We start from the raw sequence: 12,590 nt of genomic DNA on the forward strand, positions 1-12,590 counted from the left end.
TACATGTGTGTTTTTGTGGGAGGACAGAGTGTATTTTGTATGAGTCAGCCCTGTTAAGACTGTTCCATACAGAGCAGTGAGTGCAGCTGTGCTGTGTGTCTCTGTGCTGGCAGACGATACAGTGGCTCTATTGTGAGTCTATTGTGAAGCTTTTATCACGCCTGCTGAGCCAGTGGATACAGAGGAATAGATTAAGTGGGCCTTTGCACTTTGTTTAAGACACATTCTGCAACTGGAGACATGTGTGTTATCTATCAAACAGATGCACCAGGCCCAAATCGTCATACACGACTAGAATTAAGGCTCGCTGAAGATGCACGTAAACGTCTCTGAAGGTTTACGCAGAGCAGGGTGTTATTAGTAACTGTTGGGCGCAGAACAAAGGAACCAATATGCAAATCTCTCCAAAAATACTTTGCTGACCTCTTGGAGGTGAAAGGTTGATCCATTTCCTTTTGGGCGGTAGGGGTGAAATGGAAAATAAAAAACATGTAAATGTTGTACTCCATACAAATACAAAAAAAAACATAAGTATGCAAATGTGCGTGAATGAAAACCATGCATTTTGTTTTCCTTATTTCTTCCTTCTTTCTCTATTTGTTTATTTAATAAGAACAAAAAAACAACTGTAATTTTCATCTCTGCTCTCTACAGAAGGATCCATATAACAATAAAAAGATCAAAATCAAAAATTAGAATTGCACATTCACCTGGATGTAGAAAGTTATAAGATAAGAGATAACATACTCCTTTATTAGTCCCACAGTGGGAAAATTTGCAGTGTTACAGAAGCAAAGTGGAAAGTACAAAGAAAAGAAAAACTGCAAAATGTCAATATAGAATACTGAAAAAAAGATAAATAATAGATAATAATAATATAATATGTACAGTTAGATATTTAAATATAACAAAAATAGCAGCAGAAAAGGGATACACAATTGCAAATAGTAACTTTTGTATAAAATATACTCCACTCGCCAAAAGATTCTGCCCTGAGCACAGGAACAATATACTGTACATTAAAACAGTATAAACGTTCGCCATTCAACTTGGATGTAAATTAGCAGCATTTTTTCATCCATAAAAATATGTTTCTGCAGATCTGCATTGACTTGAAGAAACGGCAGCTACAAACTTGAACCAGCAACTTGGGACATGATGGACTATGATTTCATTTTTGCGTTTCGTCATGTGGCAGAGCAGTAGTAATACGACGACATCCATGCTATTAGCCGTGGAGGCTAAAAAACGCTATTATGAACACTGGATTGAGCAGCCACGACACACTCCATACATAAACACACTGCTCCAGTACAATCTGAGTGATCTATCTGTGAGCGAGCTAACAGAACCTTCAGGCAGGTGACAGCTGCTGCCTGCAGGGTGTGATCCTGTCAGAGCAGGAAACAGGAGGAGATAACATTGAGTAGACAGGGTGCTCAGGGTGTGGTCATCGCTTGCCACAATGTGAAAGGCATAAAGAGGTGACATGGTGTCACCACAGCGGCTGTATTAAATAACTAAAGTGTGATGCTGTGGCCTATGCTGTGACATTGTTAAATGGACAGGGCGATGGTGAGTGACACCACTTAGTGAGGCGGATGGAAACGGACAGACTGAGCCAGTCAGCGTGTTGTTGATGTATGGGTCTTACATTCCCCACTTTTACTACAAATACATCCCAATAATAGATTTACGGGTCAACAAGTAGCAGAGATCAGAGGAAAGACGAGGGAGAATCACAGCCAAGCAAAAACGTGATCACTCACAAAACGACACTCTGGGTTTCAAAGGAAATATTTACAGCTGTGTCTCAGCATCTTATGGCCGTGGCAACATTCATAGCCACCAGTAATAAAATCTGATTCAATAACTGAAGCAAAACAGAGAAGCTGAAAAATTGCCTTTGACTTTGTAGTCTCACCCACTTCTGTGCTCTGTGATATCTATTTCAGGAATCCTGCCAGCCAAGCCAAGACTGTAAAAAACCAAAGTTGGACTTCAGATGTTAAAGCCATCAGCTGTGTGCGTGCATGTGTACGTACAGTATATGAGCTTATGTGCCTGTTAGTATCAGATGCCTGCTGTACTTGCAGTCCATAGTTAAACGATGGAGCTTCACCATTCCATCATCTTTATTCACTCGAGTGATAAAATCTCTTGCCGATGTCAGAGACAGTGTGAGAGATGGAAAAAGATGTCATGAGCCTCTCTGCTCGTTGTGGGCCGTCCTTCACGAGGATGTGATCTCACTATAAAACATTGCGCTCCTCTGTTCCTAACAGGTACTGAGAACCTGGAATCTGTGTGGGATCAGTAGGAACTGAAGCAACATCAGGGTAGTCTTTCCCTTTATGAGCCATCAACACCTTTAAAGGGGCAAAACATTTTCTCACTTACCCTCTAGTGGCATCTCACAGTGCAGATAGTTTTTGTTTCAGTTGATCAGATTTTGAGATTTCTGCCACCAGCGCAAAAATATAGAAGTGAATTAAATTTGGTTTATGGTGCTTACAGCTTTAAAACCTCATTATGAATAGTTTCTATCAACACTGCTTCTTCCATTTAATCTTTATTAATACAATGTTTTGAAGAAAAATTCACTTGTTTTAAGAAAATGAAACTTTAAGCTGCTATGATCAATAGTTTTATATTAACAAAGACTCAGATGTGAAAGATGCTGCGTAGTGAATAATGACCTGACCCTGCTGTTCCCCTCAGCTCTGTGCAGCATCTTGACATCTATCCATTTATTTAGCGACTAGCTGGTGAACATAGTGCAGCATTTACAACTTGTTAATGTAGATTTAAGGACTGAAGATGCAGAATTGATTTGATATGAAGAAGATTTTTGGAGGCCAGTAAATAAATCTTAAGATGAAGCTTTAAATTTAGGAACACTTCATTTTACAATGGCCTCATTGCAGTGTATTGAGGGGAAACTCTTAAATGTACAAATACTATATGAAATTGTAAGTAAAGATTTTAACTCGTCTGATTGTATGTAATTGTCAGGTTACCAATCATGAGGAGTTCTAATCACAGTGTTAAAAGGAGTCTGAGAAAATGACACAGGTGAGGTCATTGGGGTGATTTTGACTTGGGCTTGGAGACTTTACATTTCTAACAGAAAGTCTGCAAAAGTCTGCAGTGTGTAGTTTAGAGATCTGGTTATTTACCAATTGAGGAAGGTCAAAATTAAAATATGCTACCAGTTGCATTGTGGGAAATGTGTGCTTTAGTCTTTTGAGTGAGTGACCATATTAGGGAGAGACTAGAATATCAGTTTTGACCATTCTGTCTCTTTTGAGTCCTGCAACTTCATTTAAGTGCAATGCTCACAGGAATATCCTTATACTAGTTATTCATGCATCTTGAATTTGCAAGATTGTAACAGAGTTGAATGCAGTTTTGTATTTCATTCTAAATATATATACTTTTAGATTTGTTGTTCTAAAATCTCCTTGTAAATACTGATTTTATCATTTACACACAAGTCAAAAATGTCTGACGACTCCCCAGTAAACACAACCTCCTTCAGTTTGTCCCAGCATGCAGCAGGTCTGGTCAGTTTGTCCTTCAGAGTCATTGACCCAAGGTCAAAGACAAACACGGCCTCTCTGATATACTCACTTTACGTTGTTGACCTCTGACCCCTCAGTCTCTGAGGTCAGATGGACCACACACCTCTTGCAGCAGGTGAGTATGAACTACAGAATCTCATAACTTTTACAAGTCTGGAGGCAGGTGACGCTCAAGAGACCCGCAGTCATCACTCGACTATTTCCACCGTTAGCTTCAGCACCTGTCCAACACAATATGAAACAATAATAATAATAAAAAAAGAAACAGTGACACATAGATATCAGAATCTGAAGAAAAAGTCTCCTCAACACCTGAACTCATTTATTTTCTCTGGAACTTTCCGTTCGTTTTGTGACCATGTGGAAATGAATTCTAAGGAGCTATCGAGTTAACAGTGTTTCCATGAGAGCACAGTGGTTATGAAGGTGCTATTTACACACACAGCAAGAGGTCGCTGATAGTTGGACATTTATGCTCTTGAGCAAGGCTTCGGTGGACGGCGGGTGATTCATACCCTGTGCCCACTGCTCCCGAGGAACAAGCCCTAAATTATTTGAAGGGGAAAAGGGCTGCCAGACTGAAAATTAAGGAGGAAAAAACTTTTCAACGTGAATTATTCACTGGACATGACTCGGGGGGCCTCAGACGTCCCTTTACAGCTTGGCTCCCAGCTTCAGAATGAGTCTCCCTCCCTGTTCTTTTTTTCTGTTTTTTTTTTTTTCCTACGTCACAGAACAAGTCTGCTAGCATGATGCTGTTCGATCCCGACGCCTTACTTGTTTTATTATCACTCCTGAGTTGTCAGCACAGACCACTCTTTGTCACCTCTCGAAGTTGCTCTGAATTCTCACCGTGGCTGTTTCTGTGGAGGCGTATATACAACCCGTGGATGGTGGAAATGACATTTGCTCCTCGCAGAAGTCTGGCGGGGACGGCGAGAGGCGAGAGCTGCCATTTGGCAAAGCCATCAGGAGCACTTTACGCGTCTGACCTTCATGTGTCTACATGCAGTAAATATAACCCCCTGGCTTTTGTGGATGAGCCCTGAGCGCTCTGACTTCCAGAGGGAGAAACAACAAGAGGAGAGCGTGAGAGAGACCGAGGTGGAAAGAGAGAAGTTTAGCTGGGAAAATTCTCTGTGTAAAAAACAGTCATCTCAGCATGAATCACACAGTGGGGCTGCAACTTCCCATCCATGTTTAGTGAATTTGCAATATTTTCCAAAATTAAATTATGGTAAAGTCAATCATCACCTCTCTTTTCACAGAAATTTATTACTTTCAGCTGACAGCTTGTTGTGCTTCTCTTTGGCCGATGTTACAAGTGAAATATTTTCATGTAGGTTCACAATTAATCCACAATACTTCAGGAGTTTAAATAATTCCTCAACATTATGTTCAAACGAACACTAGATATAAGCTTCACAGAAAGTAGTAATGACCTAAACAATAAAAACATATTTTCTCACTTACCTTTAGTGGTGTCCATCGTTTTCTTGATAGTTTTGGTTATTGCGCCGATAAAATTGAGGTGAATAGAATTTTGTTTGTGCACACAGAAAAATGACATTTAAAAAATTCACCATCAATATTTCTCCCCAGAAAAAACACACACACACACACACACACACACACACACACTTCCTCTAACTGCTCTTGTTGCATCCTGTCTAGTCATTTTAATTCAATGAACTCTCACATGCTCTGTCAGTGCTACTCAGATAAACCACATTTAACCCCCCCCCCAAAACCCCTATTAAACAAGACAAAGTCGACACCGAAGGACAGATAATTAAATATTTCCTGACAAAACAGTGGGGATTTGCCGTGATGCAGCAGTAGTATGGTCAGTCAGTGATGAAGTACATGAAAGACGTACAGAAAATACGAGAATGTGGATTTGTAGGATTTGTGACTGCATGAATGAATGCCACTGGCGGTGTTCCTGCCAAGATCCTGTCAGGGTTTGTGTCGCTCCTCAGATGGAAGCTCCAGAGATGAAACTTTCCCTCGACAGCACATCTGGAGGCCAGCAGTGACACTGACAGCGTCCAGCAGAACCACCTCTTTTCCACAGCTCACACTCTGCTGCTCCTCAGCTCCCAGCATCTGTCCTTCAGCCCAGGCACAGCTGTACTGAAATTTGATTTAAGGTGTATGACATGGATGAATGGTTAGGGTATTTGTTTGCAAGGTTAATTTAACGATCAATTAAAGAGGATCATAATTAAAGTCTTGTATTATAAATATAATTAGACGTTAATCATGAGCTTTTGAAAACATTATTTCAGGAAGTTGTACAGTTTTCTAACCCCTTAAACTGATAACTGTAACATCTACTTGAAATTGACTGATAATAAATGACTTTTGAATTAAGGTGATTTCAGCTTTTCAAATTAAAGGACAGATTAAGACATTAAGAGAAATGAGGCCTTATTAATGGGATTTTGAGAGATTTGTTTTCACAATGACACAGTAAATAATAGTAATCACACAGAAAATAACTGTTAAATTGGCCACCTAATCACATATTTTTTCATATATGTATATATATATATATATATATATATATTTGTTTTTGCACTTCCTCCCCTGTCAATCAAACGTAGTGGGCTGTTGTTGCTCATACTAATCACACAGTTCTTCCTCTGTTTATGCCAGCACTGCAGAACAAACAACAAGTGACAGCACAGGGTGTCAGAACAGCAAATTTAGACACTTTCATGAAAGACAGAAACAAAATAGAAATCGATAATGTCAGGGTTGTCAGACCATCGAAAGCGGTCGACATGTTTTCACATTAACATGTTCCGTCTCTTGGCTTTTAGCTTCAGCTTTTAATGGGCTTCAAACTCTTTGACCTTTGCCCCAAGAAACATGTCTTGGTGTCGCTGGACATTTAAAGGCAGATTGACAGAAAACAAACGTCGGTGTCGATGAAAATGTAAATCATTTAAACGTGGTGAAAGCACGGAGCCCCTGGGAGCAGGGGTGGAATAACAGGAGAGAGGAAGCTGCCGTTCATGAGGATTTTCAACAAAACCCCATAAACTGTTGCTTCCTGGCGTTAACTACTGATCACTAACTCTTAATGATAAGTTTTAATTTCTTTTAGAATAAATTTATCTTTAATATTAGTGCACTTATGTTATTATACTGATATTGGGTCAATATTTACTTAAAAAAATTGAATAAATACTAATTGTATGCTTGATTGAATATTTATGCCTCCGTACATAAGAATGAATTAATGAATTGCTATTTTTAAATAAGATATAGCAAAATGTTTGTAATTTTGGTATTTGTTATAGAGATTTTGAAAATAAATGTGACTAAAGTTGGACAGTCCATTCTTGACCTTGTAAACAGCAGCTGACAAAACAAGCTTCACTTTAGCTTCTCTAACTCGTGTTGTGGAGCTTTCAACCAGACCGTGCCGTCTACATGGAAGCAAAGTCCTAATAATGAGGGTAATAATTTTTCTGTCATTGCTATAATTACCATGGAAACAAATATTACCATCATTCAACACCTCAGCTTCCATTACCCTTTTTCCTCACTTGACATTATGAGCTGCCGTGTTTGATTTAGGGGGAAGTCAGCTGGATAAGTTTACAGCGCTTTAATAATCTTCAGAACGCAAAATGAGCCAAGAATATTGTTGTTTAAAGTGTAACCTGATTTATGTTTTTACCACCGATACTTGAGAACTCTTTCAACATTTGTGGATCATATGATCATATCTATTTATTTATTGCAAACCATATGAGATTTGGGTCTCAGTTACTTCAAATGTGTCCTCTGTGTCAGATACGGTCCAGCGGCCATTAAATCCTCCATAGAGAGGAAAGTGTGTATTTTTGCATTTTGTGCGTGTGTGTGTGTGAGTGTGTGTGTGTTTGGGGTCTAGATGAACAGATAGGGTTACTCTGTGAATCTGTGATTGAAGAACCGGTGGAGGGATTGCTATAAATTGACCCACCATGCTGACATGCTGTTCTCTTTGAGGTCTCCTTTTTACAGCGTAAACGCTCCGTCAGTCAGCACAGACAGTTCACCACTGATGGAGCAGATACCGGTTTAATCTCTCCCCAGGCACCACGGTAGTTACATCAGATCCTGCCGCTGAACCGTTCGGTACAGGTTGAGGAAGTTGTTGGTCATGTGTTTGCTGACTGCACATTGTTTGAACACTTAATTACCTCACTACAGATCTCTCGGATGCAGGTGGTCAAGTTGCTCCGGTGAAAGAAGTAATAAAACTAGTTGAGTGTGACCTCAGTGGGTTGACCCAGGCATCTTTTACTTGGTTTTATAAATCTAGACCGTTGTCTTGTTGCCCTTCAAAATAGTTTGTCTTTTCTGGCTCATATTGATAGCATCCAAAAAGATATTGTGGCAAACTGCAACACAATGTCATTTCAGCCCATTCATTGTCGGTAGTCAGCAGACTTCCTTACACTACTAGTTACTGAAAAACTAATCACATTACTCTACACTGTTCTTTCTATTGGACTTCTATCAGTCTGCCTGTTTATCCTGCCTCTGAGAGACGTTTGTATAACTGAAGCAGCAGCTTATCTCCTGTAATCTATAAAAGGAGGCACATTTCACATCACACTTTGCCAGCGTTCATCCACACAAGCTTTTTTCTTTGTTGTTGCAGCCAGTAAGAGATCATAGAGACAGAGAGAGTCGAGCAGAATAAAGCCGAGGGCTCTGTGAGCTTACACACAAAAAATCGTCCCTTGACCCTTTCACCCCCACCCTTTGTCCCCCAACTCATCTCCTGCACCCTGTGTCACCTCTAAATTTAGTTTGGGTATTTGGAGCAGCCACTCCTATCCATTCTTTGGCCCCCGCGACCTCCCTCTCTGCTGGCATTTCAGCTCAATTCGTCTTTGTCAGGGACGGCGGGGCGATCCGTCCGGGCGCAGACATCTCATAGTGAGACGTAAATGTTCTGATAAGCTGTGAACATTGTCGTTACACGTTAATGATCCAGTCTGGAAACATGATGTACAAACGCGGCAAACATGTCCCCAACATAGACACCCACCTGCGCACACGTGCACTCACATTTGCCGCTGAACAAATGCTGCCACCGCCCCTCCCCTCAGTGCTGTTTGGTAAACTACTAAAGATATTCCACTGACATATTTTTATCTTGTAACTGGACTTAGCAGCTAAACTACAGGTATTTAATAAATGTTAATTTATTTAACTGGAGATTGGCCTGTTGGTCAGTCCATAACAAGTGTGTCCATAATATATAATTGGATTTGACGCTCACTGCTAACATGGTAGAGTCCATGCGAACACATTAGCATGCACTTACTAACTTACTAACAAGTAAGAATTTGGAGCAAGTTCGTTTATACTAAACAGTAAGTTGTCATAAATTATATGCATTTTGGGCAGGTTTAATATTTATGGTCATAATCATCCATTTTGAAATGTACCATTTCCATTAGATATGGAATTAGATACTGAAGGCTATGGATTCCATGGATGTCATTATTTTTATGTTTTCTTGAGATGATGAAAGAATTATTTTAATCAAACCGTCTTCTCTTGATCATTTAGTCAAACTATCAACAGTCCTTTATGGTAATTATTGTAAACAGCAGTCCTAAAATGTACATGATGTAAAGTCATTATATTTTAATGACAATGCTTCACTTCCCACCTAATTTGTGTCCATATTTACAGACAAAACCTTCAAAGAAATAGATTTTTTTGGAACTGATGAACGTTATTCAAAGTCAACATTCATTAATATTCTCACACGTTTTCTTTTGTCTTTTATATTTTGGTCATAACTGCAGGGGATTTCAAGGTTGGCTCGGGAGTAATTCAGACTGCAGACGTCAAAACAAAAAAAAAGGTGAAAGAATCCATGAAGGGGGGAGAGTGTGTCTTTGTGATTGTTGAGATATGTGCACATGAAGGAGCTGGATAAGTAAATCAAGAAAAAGAGAGAGTCAAGTAAAGTCAAATGTTCTCAGAAGCAAAAAAACAGCTCAATCTGCAAGTAGATTTAAAAAAAAACTCCATATATTAAAAAAAAAAAATGTTTCCCTCACAAATGGGTCCAAGAATTGTTCCAAATCGCTGCTGCAATAATTAATCTTTTAGAATTTAAAACTGAAAAATTCATGGCGGTTGCTTTTCTTTCTGCACCTGAAAAGTTAACATGTGGGAGATGCAGGAGTGATGAATGCCCATTTATCATTTTCCGCCCTTCTGGAAACTTTTTCACACGGTGTGCTTTGTACTAACACGGTTTTTGGGCTTTGACTGGCATGTTTTCTGTATGAGTACATACATGTACAGTATGTTCAAACCATTTGTACATTTTCACGAAGGTACGACCTGTGTGTTTATGTGTGTTGTGTATGTTTGAGTCTGTGAGTGTGTGCATTTGTGTGTGTGTCTGACCAGGCTGGGTCTGTTTGGCCAGCTGTTTGGAGGGAAAGCCTGATCCCATGTGACCTTGTGTTTCCACAGCTGCTCTCGGATCAGAACAACCAGCTCTCTCTGCCAGCAGACCCGCAGGATGGGCCCAAAGCCCTGTTTACCCTGCCTTTTCTTTTTTAGGATTATTATGGTTGGTAACAGTAGTAGTAAGACTGGTACAAAGAATTAACCCTTTTGCAGAAAAATCCAGGAACACAGAGGTTGACTGGATAAAAAGAAAACCCTCTGTAACGGGTAAATGCTGCTCTACAGACAAAAGAGTCCTGCTTTAGCTCCATGATCTGCTCCTGATTTACAACTGAAACACTGACCAGTCAACTAAGTGTTGCTGGAGTTCTGACTTCAGTCAACTAACTCTGACAGAAGTGGTAGAATTGAGTCAATCAGCGAGTGAGTCAGCACTAAGTGATCAAATACAAAATATGACAGAGCCATCTCCTGCAGCCTCAGGCAGTTAGCCGGTGCAGCTTCGACTTCATCAGTCAGTAACATGTTGGAGACGCAGACAAAGCTTGGCGCTTACGACAAAAGGGTAAATTACTGAGACATTTTAGTAATGAGTAAGAAAGCTTGAGTACACATGGAAATATTGCTGAAATAATTTTTTGCTATATTGTACGTAGCTGTGTCTAATAACCATTATTATAACTGTGGTGTTCGGTGCATATGGGGATTCCTATGAAATTACAGTAATGCTCGTCCTGATTTATTACAACAAACTGTTTCCAAGTGTCTGTAATCACAGAAGCATATGAGCACAAATTACTTCACCTTAAATGTATAAAACATTTGTTTTGGCTTAAGTTTTTTTTGGCTTAACATTTGCGTATTTGCTAATGGCACATTTTTCATCATTCTCACAAATATGGAAAATATCCACACACACATTGTAGAACAGTCAGTGTTATAGTCTTTCCATCAATTTCTGTCATCAGTGCACGTAATGAGTCACATAGTGTGACTGAAATGCAGCAGGATTCAACAGATGTGGCAGTAGATGCTGATTCTCTGCTAAAAATAGACAAAATATCTCAAGCAATACTAGAAAGTTATTGGCAGGGCTACAATCAAGGCAAGTAAAGTTAATGAGTTTTACTGAGACCTGACTAAGCATCAAACCACCATCAAAATTAACCAAACTCAACCTGGCACTTGTTTTACATTATTTGGTTTTATTTATGGGAAACAAATATTGTACATCAGAAAAGATTCTTGTCTGATTTGGTGAATACAAATATACGAATAGTAAGTTATGTGCTGACTTGTGTTTATTTCAAGATGTAGTTTAATTTCAGAGAAGCGAGTAACGCCTCTGGTGTTATCAACTTGCTAAACGTTGTTTAACATGGTCTTCGAGGCGACAGAGTTACAGGAACTGAAGACCAGGAACCGGATTCTTCGGAGGAGAGAATCAAGCCGAGCCTGTGGATCAGTGAGGTGGTGAAACCTGTCGGCTTCACACTCACACTGTCGCACACACACACAGACGTGCACACACACAGATGAATAGCTCCACGCATAGATACACTCAAAATCTTGCTGTACCTACACACACACACACACACACACACGCACAGTTGTACACACATTCCTATACTGCATATAAACACACATTCCTGTACACACATGCACACACAAAGCCTGTTGTAATGAGAACATTATCATACATCAGCCATGTGTCATGCCATTCACACCAGGTATTTATAGTGTTGTTCACCACTAGTAAAGACTTTGGTGTGTGTGTGTGTGTGTGTGTGTGTGTGTGTGTGTGTGTGTGTGTGTGTGTGTGTGTGTGTGTGTGTGTGTGTGTGTGTGTGTGTGTGTGTGTGTGTGTCGCTCCAATTAAAATGGCAGGGGAGCGATGACTGTCAACAGCCAGGTGCTGGATGTTAGGTGGAATTTGGTGCATGACCGTGACAAACCGGGACACTCGTCTTACAAGGTACGAGAGAGCGAGCCACCAGATTCCCCAAACACCAGGCTGTACTGAAAAAACCTGAGAAGTGTCAGACACACAGATAACTGAAGATCTATTTATATATTAGTTTGATATTTGATGAATATAAGTAATTCATTAAAACGTTTATTTATATTTCATTCTTATTATGTATTTTTTTCACAAGTGACAGATTATATAAGCGGCCAATTATTTGATGATATTTAGAATCAATTCAATTCTAATTGTATTCTACATTTTATTTTATTGTATTTTTAAACTATTGTCATGTGTTCAGTCAAATTAAACTCAGACATGTTTAGGCTAAAATCTATATCCATACTTTTTATATAAAATCCATTCACAGATACAAAAGAGTTAATTTAAATTTACATCTGTAGAAATAAAAAGATGTGAAATTCTTGTTTGCACAGACGTATGTTACTATATTTATTTAGTTAGGGATTTGTCAAAAAAAATAAATAAATCAGACAATCATCAGATTTTTGTACAGACAAAACAAATGTAATGCAGTGTGATATTATTATAAATTATATAATTTTTATTCATTCATATAATTTATATGTTAT

The sequence above is a fragment of the Seriola dumerili genome, unplaced genomic scaffold (assembly GCF_002260705.1).
Source record: "Seriola dumerili isolate Sdu_G_001 unplaced genomic scaffold, Sdu_1.0 BDQW01000052.1, whole genome shotgun sequence".
Classification (NCBI taxonomy): Eukaryota; Metazoa; Chordata; class Actinopteri; order Carangiformes; family Carangidae; genus Seriola; species Seriola dumerili.